The following is an 18,676-nucleotide window of genomic DNA, read 5'->3' as shown; positions in this document are numbered from 1 at the left end:
ACACACGGAAAGCTATTTGAACTGCTAGATGACTACACTATAATATTTAACAAATGACCAGGTTTCTTGTCTACAAAATAAATGGATGATCTTCCCTCGGTACATCATGGCACCTTAGCAGCAGTAACTTCACATGGTTGCCTTCCACCCTTTCATTATCATTCTGGGATGTCTTACTAAATTAAATTTTTCCTGCTCCCTCTCTGTGAGGGTTTAGGGGTGGCTTTATATACAGCGGATGGTTCAAGTTCAATATTGGGAATCACACTGTGGGAAGGTCACCTCAAAGCAACAATGGTGACCCAATGACCACCACCAATCAGCCAGACCCCAAATAATCAGTTACACTTGTATTAAAAGAATTTTTTCAGCATACAAATCCACAAAGAAGAGGAGTTGAAAGAGAGGAGAGATTGGAAGCATGAACTGGTACAGCGTATTGCTGCACCCACCACACGATGGACCACCTCAGGATCCCAAATTAGGACCTGACTGCAGAAGTGCAATGGGTGACACCTCAGCACCACACTAATGTCTGAATGGAGTAGAACAGTGTTTTTTTTTTGGTTTTTACAGTGGCTGGAGTTCCAATCGACCCACCAACCCCCAAGTTTTCCCTGCTTGTTGAAGGACCTGCTTCCAGGGCTGGACGCAGGTTGAAACACAAGAAAAAAAGTCATCAGAGATGAAGGTAGCAACTGGGACCTCAGCTGTTGGAGAAGTTTAAAGTGTGAAAGGTGATGGAAAGCCACAAATTCAAAGGCCCAGGGTTAAGCAGATCAGCAGCTGTGTGGTGCTCTAGCAGTTCTGGAGGTCCAGCAGCGGTAGAATCTGAACACACCAGTGTGTGTGGCAACACTGCTTGTAAGTTTAGGAATGATATTGTTTTGGTATGGTTAACCAATCAGCGTGTGACTAGGAGGTTTGCCCCACCTTTTCTGGAAGCCTCTGTAAAACAAAGAACTGCCTTGGCCTTTCACCCAGATGATCCCATGAATTGCTTTCTCATGGATTTATTTTACAACACAAGTAGACAAGCAATCCAGCCCAGAAAAGCAAGTAACGTCAGGTTGTGATTGTATACAGTGGAGTGCACAAGTATTCCAACCCCTTGAAAGTCGTCCTAATTTTTTTGCATGACAAAAGATTTGTAAATATATTTATCGATTCAGTATTTTTAATGCGAATGTATGCTGTAAGAGTACATTTCCAAAGTCAAAATAAACCACTCTGTAGATATTTAACTAAAGAAGAAAAACTTAAAAGTTAGTGTTTGCATAAGTATTTAAACCTGTTGCTTTGAAAACTCCTGGTTTACACAAATTAATCACATATAACACAAAGGTATCAATCACTTGAGCATAATTGAACATAATTAGGTACTACTCGTGAGACCTTTATATTCTCTGGATATAAAAAGCCCCCTTTGTAAGGGCCACAAGTCCTTGTTGGACAATCACTGCAAAAATGAAGACAAAGGAGCATTCTGCTGATGTGAGAAAGAAACAGTCATTGAAATACACAAGGCAGGAAATGACGAGAAAAAATATCAAAGATTCTGAATGTCACGTTAAGCGCTGGTGGATCCATCATCGGCAAGTGGAAGGTTCATCACAACACCCAGACTCTCACTAGAACAGGCCGTTCCTCAAAACTAAACATCAGAGCAAGACGTTAACTAAAAATCCAGCTGTCAGTCTCAGAGGTCCACAATTCTCTTTGGCTGAAACTGGAGTGAAGGCGCAGGGGTCCACATTTTCAAGTGCTCTATAAAACAGCCCTCTACGGGTGGGCAGCAAGAAATAAGCCATTCCTTAAGAAGGTCCACATAAAAAAAAGCAGGCATGGCATTTGTATGAGAAAGACCCAGTTAAGATGTGGGAGAAGGCTTTATAGTCAGATGAGACCAACATATGACTTTCTGGCCTTACCTCAAATAGTGTGGTGTGAAACTAACACTGTCCATGCCTTAAGAAACAGCATAGCTATGGTGAAATATGGTGGTGGCAGCATCATGCTATAGGGATGCCTTTATTGTGCTGGGACTGGGAATCTCGTCAGAGTTGAAGGGACAATGGATGGACACAAATAGCACACAAAATTACAGAATTTGTTCCAGTCTCCTATGAACCTACAGCTTGGGAGAGGACTTCTCTTTCAACATGACAATGACCTTAAGCATAAGGCCAATGAGACACTGGGATGGCTCAAAAGCAGAATGGTGTATGGTTTGGAATTACCAAGTCAAAGCCCTGCATTTAACCCTACTAGGAATCTGTGGCACTATTTGAAAACTGCGCCATCCCACCAATCTAGAGGATCTCTATAAATTCTGCCAAGTAGAATGGGGAAGAATCGCTCATGAATAATGTGCAGAACTGGCCCATACTTAACATACCCAAAAAGAATTAAGGTGTTACTGAAGAAAAAGGGTTCTTGACAAAGTATCAATGTGTAGGGCAGGGGTGTCCAACTCTGGTCCTGGTTGGCCGCAGTACTGGCTGCAGGTTTTCATTCTAACCCTTTTCCTAATTTTTTCCTAATAGTTTTTCTTCTTCAGTTAAATGTCTACAGTAAGAGGTTTGTTTTTGAACTCAAATGTACTGTTACAGCATACATTCAACATTAAAAATACCAAATCAAGAAATATATTTATAAATCCTTTGTCAAACATGCCACAGACAGCCTCCATCCAACCTGACAGAGCTTGAGAGGATCTGCAGAGAAGAATGGCAGAAAATCCCAGAACCCAGGTGGGTGAAGTTTGTGGTGTCAGGCCCAGGAAGACTCTACGTCAGAATAGCTGGCAAAATGGGCTTCAATTAAGTACTGACGAAAGGGTCTGAATACCTGTGTACAAGAAATACTTCAGTTTTTTATTTGTATTAAGTTTCCTAAAATCCTGTTTTCGCTTTGTTGTTCTGAGGTAATGAGCGTTGCTTGATGAGGGGAAAAAAAACGTATCGAAATGATATAGTGGGCGGTGTGGTGGGAGAAGTGCTGTCTCACAGTAGGGGGAAGCAGGGTTCACATCCCAGGTCCTTCCTGGGAGGAGTTTGGACTGTGGGAGGAAACCCATGCAGACAGAGGGTGAACATGCAAAGACATGCAGGTTAGGTGAATCGATGGTCCTAACTTGATCTTGTGTGTGTGTGTGGGTGCATCCTGCGATGGATTGGCGCCCTGTCTAGGGTTTGTTCCCTGCCTTGCGCCTTATGCTATCTGGGTTAGGCTCCAGCAGACCCCCACGACCCTGTTCAGGACAAAGCAGGTTAAGAAATGACTGATTGACTGACCCATTTAGCACAAGGCTACAACATAAGAAGGTCTAAATATTTTCTGAACCGACTGCCAAAGAAATGTGCTGGAGTAAAGCAGAAATGCGAATTCATCAAAAACAATGCAGGCGATGGGTCTTTAATGACAATGAATGAGTAATCCGTTTAAACTACACAAGATGGGAATGGAAAATTCAAAGGAAACCAAAATAATGCTATCCTATTTCTGAACAGGCTTGGCTCTACGGGGTCATTCTGCCAAGCTGAGTTCCTACCTGCACCATCAGGTATTCTGCTACTTGTTGGATTTTTGGTGCTTTTCCACCACCACCATTTTGGTCTGAAGTCAGGGCGGTTTTCAGATGAAAGTAAAATGTCCAACTTCACACATAAGCACCTGAGAAAAGTAAAGAGTGAATGGCGTGAATGTTATATTGTTTAGAGCAGGGGTGGGCAATGTCGGTCCTGGAGAGCTGCAGTGACTTCAGGTTTTCATTCCAACCGAACACTTAATTAGAAACCAATCCTTGCCAATCTCAGACCTTATTTAAATTTTATGGCTTGTTTGTCTGCAATGTAAGGTTCTTATATTGCAGATTTTTTCTTTTCCATGGATGTCATCCAAATGAGTTGAAGCCTAAAACGGATCAATTTCAGTCCGTCACATTTTTCTATTAAGTTCGGATCAATTTCAGTCCGTCACATTTTTCTATTAAGTTTTTTATTAAATCAAACAGTCTATGATGAACACACACAGATGTAAATGAAAACAAGCGAGATGAACTGCTGGCTGCTTTGTCATTTACATCTTATTACTAAATAAGGAGCCATTAAAACACTGAATGCAGCTGTTTAAGATTGAAATAAGCAATTAAGGGTGGGGAACCTTAACAAGCGAGACCATTAAAATGAAGCATCAAAATGTCACTTAAGCAATAAGTGCTTTATCAGCAATAATTGACTTCTCATTAAGAAGGCGGGTTGGAAGAAAAACCTGCAGCCACTGCAGCTCTCCAGGACCAACATTGCTCATCCCTCCCTGGTTTAGAGAAATATTTTTAATGATGTGAAAATTTTATAGCAAGTGTTTTTTTATTATTTTCTTTAATAAATCAATAAAGTTTTTCAGTGGAACAAACATGGCTCAGCTGAAACAAACATTACAATAAATTTAGAATAGCATGCATGAAATTCCAAAGGGACCCAGCTTTCTGATGTAATTTAAGTACAAGAGTGCGGTCAAAACTCGGAGTGAGACCGCTTAAGAACTTGTGCTAAATTTGAACAGCACTGTCAGAGCGTCAAGAAGCAGACAAAAAACAGACAGTAATGCCATTTTTTTTTCCCCCCATTTCCACTTAAAACAGTACCCTGATTGCACTGAAAATGATGAGATTAAGCAAGCTTTATGTGTGGGCATACATGCTACAAGTGTCCTATTTTAGGACTCTGATAATAAATGATGGGGTGACCAGACTTTCAGAGAGACACACTCTCCTGCTATCTGTAATGGTCACTCGCTGTAATAAAGTTGGTCTTTCACTTCTGTTATTCCTTAAAATGTCTCTTAATACCTTTTCATGAAAATTACTATGGGTGGACGTGCCCAAGTAAAGAAGGAATTCATTGTAAAAAGGTTTAATTACTTAGCGACAATTTGGAATTACCAATAAATATAACCTACAGTATGTGTGAGTGGTAGTGGACTCTGTGATAGACTAAAGACCCATCCAAGTCTGATTTTTGCAGCCTTCTGTCCAAACCAGGTGGGGTAGCCTCTGGCATACCACAATGCTGAAATGGATTGAGAAGGTTCTAGAACTTACCTGCTGAACTCTGTCCTGTGCCACCCTCAAAAGTTATGCCTGGCCTTTACTAACTTATGCATTCAGTTGATTACAAAAAAAAAAAAAATGTTTATCAAGCTCTGCCAGAAGAAATGGATGAGAAATTACTTTAACAGATATTTCTAAAAGAAATGTTACCACCACCCCCGGTGATTAATTATGCAAAAACTTTAGTTTTAATTAGGTATAAAAACTACCACGCCACAGTACTTGTGAAGCCCACTACACCACTGCTCTGGAGATTTTTTTGTGGATGTCCTTAACCTTCCACCCTCTACACTTTTTCACAGTTTCAACAGTAGCTAGAGCACGGCCATTTTCACAACAGCAGCTGCACTCTTCTGATATTCCATCAGGATAACACGGATCGCTCACTAGATGACTTTGTATTACGAGACACACACTGGATATTTCTGTAGTGATTGTTTATTAGTATTGTGTTGCTGTTCTCTCAGGGACTGAAAGCTGAAGGACTTTTTCATGGTGCACTTTTAACCTGATCTTTTTGTGGAACCTGCTGCTCCCTGCTGGACAAAATCTGTAATAAAAATTAATGAATTTGAAAAAAACAAACAAACAGAATATGAACCCATAAAAAGAAAACCACAGTAATACCTTAATAAAAGGAGAAGTGCCTGGGTATCTTGATGTCAGATCTGGTTTCTCTCTCTTCAACAAATGGCAAATCAAACACGTGAAGCAATAAAATGTATTGCATTTGACATTCCAACAGATGAACAAGTGTGTCCGTCTGGGTGTTGCGTTTCTGTTATATGCCATTTGGTATGGGGTTTGTAAAAGCAGTGCTGTTTGCATTTTTCATTCCAGAAGATGGAACATCATAATGCATTGTATTACTATATGCGTTAACAAAACACATTTCAATAGATAGTTCACTGCAAACATTAACATTGAATATGATGAGGTCTATTTCAATTAGATTACAGCCCATCTCAGACGGGTAGCACAGCTAGTACATATACATATTTGATATGTGTGTGTGTTTATATACACAGTGAACAACTAACAACATTTATTTCTATAGCACATTTTCATACACAGGATGCAGCTGAAAGTGCTTTACAAGACGTCAAAGAAATAGCTACAAAAAAAAAAAAAAAAATGGAAAAGGTTAATTTAGGCAAAAATAAATAAAAAATACACTTATACAACAGACATGTAATTAGTAGAAAAGCAGAAACGTTATACTCAGTGTAATATTTTACTCCAAGTCTCTACAGACGAATACGACAGGAAAGTTCTAGGGCCCAGAGGACAGACAAAACAAAAAGTAACTCTAGAAAGATGGAGGGGGGGAGGCAGAAATCTACTGGAGTTCAAGGCCAAAAGACCACCCAAGCCCCATTGGGCCTTCTACCTAATGCAAATGTTGTGAAGTTGTTCATGGTTTCCAGGCTTGGTCCCAGAGGATTCATTGCAGTGGGGCTCATGGTCAGCTGACTGGTTTAGTGTTTAGGTTTAGATGAAAGCAAAAATAAATAAATAAATAAACTAGCAAAAATGGAAAATCCCTTAAGAATATTGCTAAAGAAATACAGGTATTGTCTATTAGGAGTGCAACAAAAATGTAGCAACCATAAAGCTGAGTTTGGGGTTTTAAGAGTTTTTTTTTTTTGTTTTTATTCCACAGTATTAATCTTGGTGCCAATCTCTTTATAACATGCTCAGAAATTTTAGTGAAAAACAGACACACAAACGTATAACACAAATTTTATGCATATTAAGAGTGATACATGTGTATATTTACATATAAAAAAAAACACCGCTTACATTTCTTTTTTGCCTCACCTAAAAGATGGCACAGGTTGGAGGATGTAAGAAGTTGTGTACTTTTAACTTCTCACGACTGCGGAGTCCTATACAATTTTCTATTTAATCCATGAACCCCCTATAAAAATGTGAAAAAAGGGAAATTACAAAAGCATCATTTATATGAAAAATACTTTAATCAAGAAAGTTTAAATATGAATATACAGTATATATTCAAAAAGTAATAAAAATCATGTTTCAATCATAATAAATGTAAATAAGAAGGATGTGCAGCCATTGTATGATACAAAGCATCAATATTTTGTGCGATTTTTTAGCATATCTAATGTACAGTAGGTGTCATATGTGGCCAATTTTTATATTTTGTTTTCATTACAGTTACAATAAAGAATATACTTTGAAATAAGCATGGAGAAGCAAACTGGAATAAAAACAAATTCTTACTCACCTAAACATCCACATTCACTATGATGATTTAACCTAAAATTGACTAAAAATTACACTAGTCTTCAATTATTTTATTAACATGATGAAAGATCAGTCAACAATATCTTAATTTAGAGAGAGATCATTCTTTACTTGTTCTAAGATTAAAGAGATCAAAAACTTCCAAGTTCCATCTTATAAAAAGCTTTAAAATTAGCATTTTGTTAAATAATTGATCACAATGCCTTTTAAATAATGAAAAGCATAACCTTCATTTCTGCCTCATTTACTTGGTCAGATTGGATACAAAGTATTAAAAACAACTTTTTTGATAACTTTGAAACCCAAGTTTAATTTTCTTCTTTGTTCCTTCCATTTTATAATAGCTGACAAATGCATTTCCTAAAGTGATGACTTAAAACTTTTTCAAAAGCTGAAGTAGGGTAACAATGCCATGTTCAAATCTGTACATTTCAAAAACTGCACAAGGTCAGTTATTTCACCTTTTGGAAAGGAATAGAATTATTTCTGCTCATACATCATGAAAAGTCCTTTTTAAAAACACGTCCTCACAAAAAATGGCAAACATCTAGATGTACAGTAAACTACTCGTTTGATTTTCTTACTTGTAATAAAGTACTTATTTTAAATACATTCAGTTTAATTAATGCACACAATTAAATGTCAGTGACAAATGCAGAAAAGTATGGATCAAACAGCAGAGACACTTTACTAACTACCATAAAAGTTGATGAAACCTTTGCATTCTGGTTGGCGTGAGCTCAGATCAGTGATGCATCCAATTCTGCCTCTTCCTTGATCAACGCTAATTCTTCCAGCTGGTACAGGTGTGATTCAAGGCATTATGACTGATGGCTTGCATGACCCTAGGGATCTACAGAACACTGTTTCAGAAACACTGGTCCATAGTAGAAGAAACTTACTTTTTAGCTGTTGTTTCTTGTCTGCATCTATGCAAGCTTAGGAATGTCCTCAACTAGTCAAAGTAGCCCAAGTAGAACAAATTGTTCACTTGCTGTTCAACAAATCAAACTATTTATTGAAAAAGGTAAAATTATATCATGCATCTTACAATATATAACACTCAATGTCCGTGTGTTTGTTCTTTATACAATTCCACACCACTTTTCCAGACCCAACAACATTTTGCACATCTCTCCCACTTTGTCTGTAGGAGTGGGACACAAATGTTTTGGAAACCAAAATTTTAAACCTCTTGGTTCTCTTTTACTTCACCAAGTTCTAAAAGGCAGTGCCTTTTCTTTAAATGAATTAGTCTCTAGGAGGGTGCACTTTAAGAAACACCCGTTATAGAAGTTAGTTCTGCTTTCAAATTACTCAGCTGGGCAATGTCCAGTGCTGCTGGGAGTATACAAATTTATATTTATATATATTTTTATAAAATAAAACTTTTGAACATTTAAAGAAATTCCCCCCAAAAAAAGTGAAACCTTGGGTATATCACTACTTCTTCTCTCGGTCATATACATATATGTAATATATATACACACATATAAATAATATAACAGCTGATGCAGACTTCAGAAGCTGCAGAAAGCAAGATTTGAAGAATCCTACTTCATAAAAAGATGATAGTTCATAGTCTGGCATATTTGGCAACACTAAAATTGAAAGATTTTTATCATCTTTTGGGGCAGTGTTGGTTCCTTATATAAACCTTTATCAGTGCACATACTCTTCACTCCTTTAAAGAGGGAAGATATAACCGCTTTACAAAATGTACTTTGGATTCCAAAAGACTGTTAAACATTTATTTGCCTTTTGTTGATGTAAAGATTAAAAATCAAAATAAATCAAGTCTGGCATTAAGAATTTGTATACGAGAAGCTGAAATTGGTTCAATATAAACATCTTTAATGGTCTCATTCAAAGCAGAGGGTGGGTTTCTTGACCAATATGGTATTCTTTTTATTGGCTACAAATTACTAAGTTGTTTTCACATAAATATTGATTACAAGGTCCTTCATTTAATAAGGGCGTGAACACCTAATATCTGGATTATACAAAAAGGATATCAAGACATTTTAATAATTCTTAATAAATATAGTAAATTTAGTAATTTAAATAAATTTGATGCAGTGTTGTAAAGAAAAAGGTTTTCAGGGCTTAAAAAAACAAGTATATAAATAGGTTAATTGATTAACAAAGTTCAGCTCAGGGCTGGAATTTGCCTCCAAGTGTTACAATTCCAAAAACAAAAGCCCACACTGGGAACCACAGCATTACCGTAACAACTTAAAAGTCCCATCAATTAATTTTCTAGGAATCCTTTCCAATGCAGGTAAACTGGAGACATTTCTAGCCACACTGGGTAAATGACAGGAAACCAGCACTTGGAGTGCCTATCATTCTTCTAGCAAACTTGGTCAAGGTGGGCCAATTTAAAATCATCAAGGAAATTCAATCCAGCCCGGTGTTCAAAGAAATCTAAGAAACTCAAGAAAGACCAACATGGGCCCAGGGGAAAAAGGCAGATGCCGCACAGTGACAGAGAAAGTCCTGGAACTTTAAGACACAAGTTGTAGTCTCTACACCTATGTACTCCACCACCAAAAATCCATAACACAGAAATTACAATTTTTATACTTACCCCAAAAAATACAGTTTGTCATAAAGGAACCATATAATCTTTCGTTCCATCCTGTACAAGTTTAAACACTAGTCATCCAAAATTGTCTGCAAGTCAACATTCACCACATTTGATGTAAATATTATTTACATATTTAAAAAAAAAAAAAGACAAAGTGTATTTTTTGCATGTTTATTTTTTCTCAAGTATATAAGTCATAAAGAGAAAAATCAATGAAAAAGTATGTTATTAAAAATGGCACATTTATTGCTACATTACTTTTATATACAGGACAGTTATCAACAGCTACATAATAAAATAAAAAAAAAAAAAAAATGTTTGGATTGGAGGCACTCAATACAGTTCCTGATCATACACCATCTTATGAAGGGCAGCATCTCAGTCAACCTGCAGGGCCGGAAAACCTTACTTAGTCACTATTTGAAATCTGCAGTAGTCCACAGAATGTCAACCTGCCACGACCACCACTTGCTTTGAATTAATTATTCAGGGAAGAGGTCAGGGAGTGGAGTGTCTGGTTGAGGAATGAGAGAAGGCAGGTTGATGCCACCCTGTCTAACCTCTGCCGGCCCACAGCCAAAACAAGCTGTCCTCCACATGAAAAATGCAGCACAATGTCCCCAAATAATAGGCCAGCTGCAGACATGAACTACTGGAACAAACATTTAGAACAGGAACTAAAAAAGGCCCCACCCATCACCCCCGAAAAAATACACACAACTTAAGAGGGGTAAAATGATTAAATTTGCATAAAAAAAAATTGTACAAACATATGTAACATTCTTCAGAGTATTTTTTTTTTTTTTTTTTTTTTAAAACAGGTTACCAAAAAAAAAAAAAAGAACAAACAAACACACCAACTAAAATAAAAGATCTGTTGGGAGGGGGAGGAAAGCCTCATGATTTATTATTCGTTCAAATTTTTTCTCCTCAATATTTGTGCTGAAACCTGCATTTTTTATTACAATTCATAAACAAAAAAGAGTCCATAAGCTTTCTTTCTCAATACAAAAAATGAAAGAAAAAAAAAAAAACCCACAGAGCATGTCAGGCACTAATAGGTTTTCTCTCGTCGCAATACAAGCAACACGAGAAATGAAAAGGCCACACTTCTTCTACAGAGTACTTGCTACTAAAAACTGCTGGTGACTAGTGAACTTCCCTACTGCCAGCCCCCACCCCCACCCCCACCATAAACACCGTGCTCTGCAGTACTTAGTGCAACGTCTCACCCATGCAGCCCAAAAAAACCTGGTAGGGTGCGGACTTCAACATTGTAGACAAAGACGTCAGCATCACGGACTGATGGGCTGGACTGTGCACCCTGAATAAAGCCTGGACCAGCACTTCGGGGCATTCACACTGTCTGCCCAAGTGACAGCTGGGACACAGACTATATTTTTACGACCCAAAGCTATTACACATTTTCAAAGGCAATGGCTCGATTAGCTGGGCACTCCCAGTGAAGCACAATAAGGGAGTTCATTCCGTATGGACCAATACCTTAAAGAATGACTGCTACAGACCAAGAAGTGTCACTGTATCGAGATCATCACAAACACATCCAGACAGCAGGCATCATCACGCGAGCGTCATTAGCAAGACAGACTGAAAGAAGTCACCCGCACCAGACATCCATCCCCCTCTTGCCTTGCATCACATATGAGGATAGTTGGAGGAGACTTCAGTCACAAGAGACGAGCCCTGTTAAAAAGGTACAGGCCCAACTTTTTCAAACAGTAGAAGTGATGGCACATTTGCTTGGCTCTCTACTGCTGTTTTAGTATCTGGCTCCTTCAAGGTGTCAGTACAGAAGATGCAACCGACCACTCTGATCACATCAATGTCATTCTGTGATGAGGCTAGGTAAACATCATGTCCTCCATTATGCACCTTAAGTCCACTGTGACCCACCCCCACCTAGTGCTCAAACAGGCCCAAAGACTTGCAGTCAATTTAAAAGAAAGAAAGAAAGAAAGAAAAAAAAAAAAGACAATCTGTCCATTGTTGTTACGTTACCTAAAAAAGGTACAATAATTACAGGGACTTTCTGCTCATCTCAAATATTGGGATATTGAACTTAAAGTGTGTTGTGTACCATTACAAACCAAGTCATAGTCCATGGGGCAGAAATTTGAGAACAAAAGTGGTGTATTCAGAGTCCAACGATGCAGGGTTACAGAGACCAGTAACTGGAGCCCAAGATGCAGGAGTCTACCTTATGAAAGAGGAAGGTGGGGGTGAGTTCTTCTTTTAGGGGTGGGAGATGTATGGAATCCAAATGTCCACCTTGGTGCTGCAATATGATCAAAGCAGCAACACTATTGACCATCGCAGCAGCGCGTAAACACACTATGCAGAGAGGCTTCCTTCATGCTCTCACTGAGGGCACTTGACAGTCCCAACACCCACATAAAATGCCTAATTTAAAGTGGCAGGCATTTCTTATGTTACTCCCAAAATGCGCCAAGGAGATACGCACATGGTCCAGTCTCTAATGGCTTTCCTTCAATGTGCAGCAACTTGCACACCACAGGTTATGAGTCCATTCTGAAAATGTCTTAACATGGCTCCTTTTCTGCTGGGAATGCAGTACAGAAAAGATTTCAAACTTGTACATTAAAAAAAGATATATTTTATATATATATATTTATATATAGAGTTGCTTATAAATAAGCAGTTTAAAAAATTTGTTCTCAGCATTACGAAAATGTTCTTTCATAAAAGAGCTCAAAAAGAGAATTAGGCACACATTCCTGCTTATTTACAAAGCAGAGTGGTGAGGCCATCAATATCTGCCACCCACTGACCAATGGGTGACAAATCATCCATTAATACAACTTTTGTTTTTAAAAAAAAAAAAAAAAAAAGGAAAAAAGGCATTCTTCCCTCATCAAAAAAAAAAAAATACACACACACACACACACACACACACACACACACACCTCAGGTGAGCACTGGCCACCTTGGGAAGTGGCACCACAGTGGTCAGGCAGAGCTCTTAATCCTGAGACAGAGGTGGGCCTTTGGGCCTGGGCAGTGACAGACAGAGCTCTTCATCCTGGGCAGTGACAGTTTTGGCAGTTAGGAGGAGGGCAGAGTAAGGCCACATCTTTAAAAAAAGCAGTTGATTCCAGACAGCAAGGACCTAGAAGAAAAAAAAAAATAAAAATTCGATATCAGTCTCCAACAACAGTTTTGCTTTTTAATAAAAAAAAATTTTTTTACATCTATTTCTAGACCATTTTAATTACAGTAGACCCCAACAAAGTTGCAGTTCAGATAGATAGATACTTTATTAATCCCAAGGGGAAATTCAAATTCAGAGTTCGCAGCCTCAGTCATTCGTGGATTTTTCCTTAGAACCGAACAAATAATTGTTAGCGGCTACTGCAAATATCCTCCGCAATTATGGCTTTTTGTGGCAATACTGTACTGTAGGGAGAACAGGAAGCAGCTGTAAAGAAAACCATGACTAGAGACAGTGAAAGTAACCAATAGAATTTGAAACTGCAACTCCCAGCAGTGGCTCCGATTGGTCTTCTGCTGAGGGAGCTAGGGCTGTTAAGGTCACAGGATGTCAGCGCGGCTTTTAAAAAGGGGAACAGTGACCAAAAATCCCAAAAAAAAAAAAAAAAAAAAAGTCTTTGTAATTTGTGTTTCAAGTTCCTGTCTGTCTGCCTTCTGTTGGGTTACCTGTACTTATTTATTTTGTCCTGGATCATTTCGTGCGTCTGGATTGTCTGCCATCTGCCTGTGTACATGAGGACTGTAAGTGGATTCATGGCCATCCTGCAAAGAAAGGAGCGCTCCTGAACCCGTCCACCCATCTTCATTATTTCAGAACTGCCGGTAGGACTATCTTTACATTCCTATTCAATGTGCGGATCTCTGGACTATCTATTTTCATTATTGCATTTCATCCGTTGCTGTTTTTCATTAACTTTTTCATGATTTACTGTGTGTTTTGTTTGTGCTTGGTTGTATTTAATGTGTAATCGCAATAAGGGGAACAGGATTGGTATCATTGTTTTCTTATTTCATTACATTCTTTATTTGCTGTTTGATCACGGGTTTGCTTTGTTTTTGTCTCTCAAGGCTGGGTGCGTCCCTGGAATCTCCACCATAAAAATAAATAAATCAGTCTTCTCGACTGCAGCTTCTCACATGACGCTACACTTACTTAAAAGCCTGAACAGTACGTGTCCTTTTTGGCTGATTGCTTTGTTTCTCTCTCCTCCCCCAGACATATTATGCTCCTGTTGGGGGTTGTGCTACCCTATGATGTTTGTCTATTGTTTAACTTATAATTAACTGCATACTGAGCTCCCTTTACTTCTGAAAGAGACATGTTTGTTTGAAGTGTATGAATAAAGTTCCTGTCTCTAAAATCTCCTGTGTTTCTGTGCAATTCTGTGACCCAAGCTGCACTAAGACTAGCCTGCAAGCATCAGCACTTACCTGTGTGCGCTTGCGTGCAGCCAGTTCAAGCGCAGTTGGCACAGTGATTTACTGAGTTTCGTCCATGGCGTCAGTTGCACTTTGTACGGTACAGTAGTTTCTTAAAATAGTTTTTACAGCTCTTTAGCAGTGTGTAAAATGATCAGTATTGCATGAAAAAATGTGTTCCATTTAAATTTCACTTTTTCTTTGTTAATTGTGACGTTTACTTAAAGTGCAGCAAAAAAGTATTAGATTTCCAGAGATGCATTAACCCCCAAGTATGTGGCACTTTAAGGGTTAAAGTCCCAAGTCCCAAGGCTTCTAGCAATGAAAACGTGCATGCATGAATTACAGAACATATAGTGGTAACATCGGTATTTTACATTCTAGTACTGCGGGAGACATAGCAGAACAGTATACAGGTTTACCTTTACATTCTCTATTTTTAGGTAATGTATTAAGATGAGTTTGAAATTAAAGTGTTTTGGGGGCATATTTAGGGTTTAAATGATGAAGATAGGTATTTTTATTAGCCACATCCAAAGTTTGCGGTTTTTCACAATTCGCGGGTGCCCTAGGAACGCAACCTCCTTGAATTTTGAGGGTGTACTGTACTATTGAATTAACCAATTCACTCAAAAGGATATAGACATGCCTGAAATATTCCTACTAAATTTCAACTGTACATTTCTAAATACATTCCAGCAATGTGTATTTCTGTTTTTTTTTTAAACTTATCCAAGTAAAGAGTTTGAAGGCTTCAGTAAGTTTCAATCTTGCAATGTCAATTTGCTTTGCCCTTTGTGGCCATCAGTCAGAAAAGTGACAAGGATATCTGTTGACTGTTCCTCATACTTTTAGACAATGGCCTCAAGTCACAATGCAAAATTGAATTCAAAATGTCACATGCACTATATTGTGCTGACACTACTTCATACGACTAACCCAGTTTCCTAGCCCTTTAGAAGTATTTCTGTGGAATGTACTACCTTAATGACATTAAAGTTAGCTACCGTAGGTGCACAAGCCAAGGGAAGAGTTTTGTAAGAGTTATAAAAAAATGTAATGGTTTTATCTATCTATTTACTTATTTGGCAGATGCCTTTATTCAAGGAAACTAACGATATCTGAGATGCAACTGTTCACACTTCTGTTTTTCCAAATGTAGCACATTCAGGTGAAGTGACTTACAGATGATCACACAGTGCCAGTAGTGGGATTTAAACCCACAACCTCTGGGTGTGAAGTCTAAAGAATTAACCACCATCTCACACTGCCTGCCAATGTTAGAACAAATTTAGAACTATTCGTAGAGGATTATGTTGAAAAATAAAACCTATTTTGACTTTACTGGCATTGTAAGAGCCATTTGCTTAGTTCTATAAAATGTATGAATATTTACTAGATTATAATGCATAAAATATGGGAGGTTCCTATAACCCCCGTGAATAGAATTGAGTTGGTATTTTCCTGTCATTTTCTAACAGTTTTGAGTAAACAATATTCTCCAGTTAGTGTCTAGCCTTGCCTTGTGTAAGGTACAGAGGCATACGGTTTTTTTAACTGTGTCCTTGTTTGTGCTCACGTTCGTGCTTGCGTACGTGACCATGCCTGGGTGCATGTCTATGTGCCAACGGCCTACGGGCCTTTTGAGTGTGAAGTAACTCGTAAAATAAAAGATTTAAGTGTTGAACCGTATGTTTAAGGCATACAGAAGAAGAAATTAAGAACCTTTAAGTACAGAAATAACCAAAGCTTAGTCTATAGAAGATACATTTTTCCTTTTTTTTTTGCCTTTATTCTATGTGTGTAACTATTTTTCTTTTTATTCTTGTGTGGATTATTTGCTTTAACTTTCACTAAATATTTTAAAACAAACTTTTGGACTGTGAGATTTCTTTGACACGCGTCTTACCCGTGCCTGACTTCGCCTTATACATCGGGGGCTACACTAAAGTTAAAAAAACTGCCTGAAGTTTTGAAACCTGCTTAAGATCTGAACCTGCCTAGGACTGAAAGTTTAAAATTGCCTTGGATTATAAAAGAAAGCAAGTCTGCATTTTCAACACCTGAGATCGACTGCGACGAAAGAAAACGACTCAACAGATACTTTTAACTTTGTCTTTGATCGGAATTGGACATATTTGAGAATTGCTAGTGCTCTTCATAAATCTGCATAAATTACAAAGATTTTAAGCGCAATACCTTATGAGATCGCCATGGCATCTGAGTCCGGGAGCCAGAGAACATTTCGAACCCCCATTGAAAGTAACAGTGGTGTGAGCGGAAGTCACGACGATCATGATGTTTCAATGGAGGATCATCTTCATGACGACATAAAGCCGTCCGATTCATTTACAACTAAACTTCAATCCGAAATGGACTACAACTACAAACAATTATCTAGTGTGATGAAGACTGTGAAGGATTTAAAAAAAATAATTTTTTAACTGTGAAACTATAAAATCGATCATCAAGAACTCGCTCTTTAACCTGAGAATGGAATATAAAAGGTTAAGTGACAAACTCTTATCCCTCCAGAGCAATGAAGATACACAGAAAATGCTATAAAAAGGACTTAGATGCTAAAATGGAAATTTGTAATAAATTTACGGGATGTTTTTGAAGTACGTCAAAATATAAGCTTCAACCAGCAGCCCGACTTTTCAGCTAACCAATTCAAGGATTACAGAATGACGAATGACATTCCTGACGTCTCTCCAGAAGATAGTATCTCACAGATTTCCATTCAAAATAAAAGTCATACAAGTTCCGCCGCTAATTCAGCCAAAGCCTCCCAAATCTCCGCAAAATCTAAACGTAGTGCAAGTTCAGCCGGAACTTCTATTAGCGCCATCAGATCTCAAGAGGCAGCACATGCCGTGCTGTTGGCTAAAGCGGAGAACCAAAGAAAGCAACAGGCTCTAAATATAGAAGAAATGCAGTTAAAAGCTAAGAGAAAAGCTGAGGAAATGCAGAGAAAAGCTAAAAGAGAAGCTGAAGAAGCACAATTGAAAATTAAAAGAGATCAATTGAAATTGGAGGCAGCTATAGCAGAATCCGAAGCAAAATTGGGAGTTCTTAAAAGACACTATCAAAGTTCAGATAAACACAATTCTAGTAACGTCCCTCAGAAACCAGGTATGAGAAGCGCAAAACCACAAGAAGCAAGTATTCGTGACTTCCCACGTAACAACGAAAGTAAAAAAAATCCCCAGCAATCGCTTTATGATCAGCAAAATTAAGCGCCAGCACCTCTTCAACAATCGCTTTACGATAAGCGCTATGATCAACAGAAAGAACAACAGTATAAGACACAAGCGCCTTATGTGCCACACAAAAAGATCCCAATATTTGACGGCGATCCCTTGAAATATGTGGACTTTATAAGAGCATTTGACCGAGCTATCGATGAGGCGATAGAGAATCCGCGAGATAAGTTGAAGTTTTTAGCACAGTTTACTAAAGGTTCACCTCACGAGATTGTTAAACACTGTAAACACTTGACACCGTTAGAAGGTTATCAAAAGGCAAAAAAGAAACTCGAAAGTCTTTATGGAAACCAGCTACGGAAAGCCGATGTCTATATGAGAAAAGTTAAAGGGCGGCCACAAATAAAGCCTAACGATGAAGAACAGAACGATTATGCGAACTTCTTTGGCGAATGTACAAATATTATGCCCAACTTACAAAGCGGACAACGATTTGAAAGTAAGGATAACCTTCCTACTAAAGTCTCCAAATCTCCTCAAGACCTACTAGCACCGTGGCAATGCAAAGTACAGAGTATTGAAAGTACGGAGAGGAGGCGAACACCTCTCGCCGATCCAGTGAACTTTAACGAACAGCCAACATCAGCTTTGGATCCCGCGTACAGCTCAGCTCCACAAAGCCATACCTTCAAGAAGGAAAAGGACAAAACTGATCAAGAGAAATATCAATTGAAAGGCGTTCTGAGAGAAAGAAGCTTTGTTACAAACTTTTCTGCAGCTGACGAAAAAATGGATACAGACACCTCAGTCAAAACGGCGGAGACGGCTGGACTTACAAGCGGTAAGCTCTGTTTTTTTTTGCAATGAAAATCACGATCTTAACAAATGCAGTGGAATTCAGACATTAACTTATAAAAGTAAAATTGACTTTTTGAAATCTAAAGACTTATGCTTTAAGTGCCTTAAACAAGGACATTTTAGTAAAGACTGTCAAGAAAAGATTAAATGCCAAATATGCTCTCAGTTACATCCAGTAATTCTGCATAT

General features: G+C 38.2%; 1 protein-coding gene across 4 annotated transcripts in view; it reads right to left on the bottom strand.

Moving 5' to 3' along the window:
• Positions 1–12,882: 12,882 nt before the first annotated feature.
• The window catches only part of tcf3b (transcription factor 3b), a 50,921-nt gene continuing 45,127 nt past the window's right edge, over positions 12,883–18,676 (bottom strand). For all 4 annotated transcript variants that reach the window (XM_039766936.1, XM_039766935.1, XM_039766933.1 and 1 more), the window contains exon 20: positions 12,883–13,122. The gene's annotated coding sequence lies outside the window, so the exon portion shown is untranslated. The remainder of the gene's footprint in view (positions 13,123–18,676) is intronic.

Source organism: Polypterus senegalus, chromosome 10 (assembly GCF_016835505.1).
Source record: "Polypterus senegalus isolate Bchr_013 chromosome 10, ASM1683550v1, whole genome shotgun sequence".
Classification (NCBI taxonomy): Eukaryota; Metazoa; Chordata; class Cladistia; order Polypteriformes; family Polypteridae; genus Polypterus; species Polypterus senegalus.
This window is presented reverse-complemented; position numbering and strand designations above follow the sequence as displayed.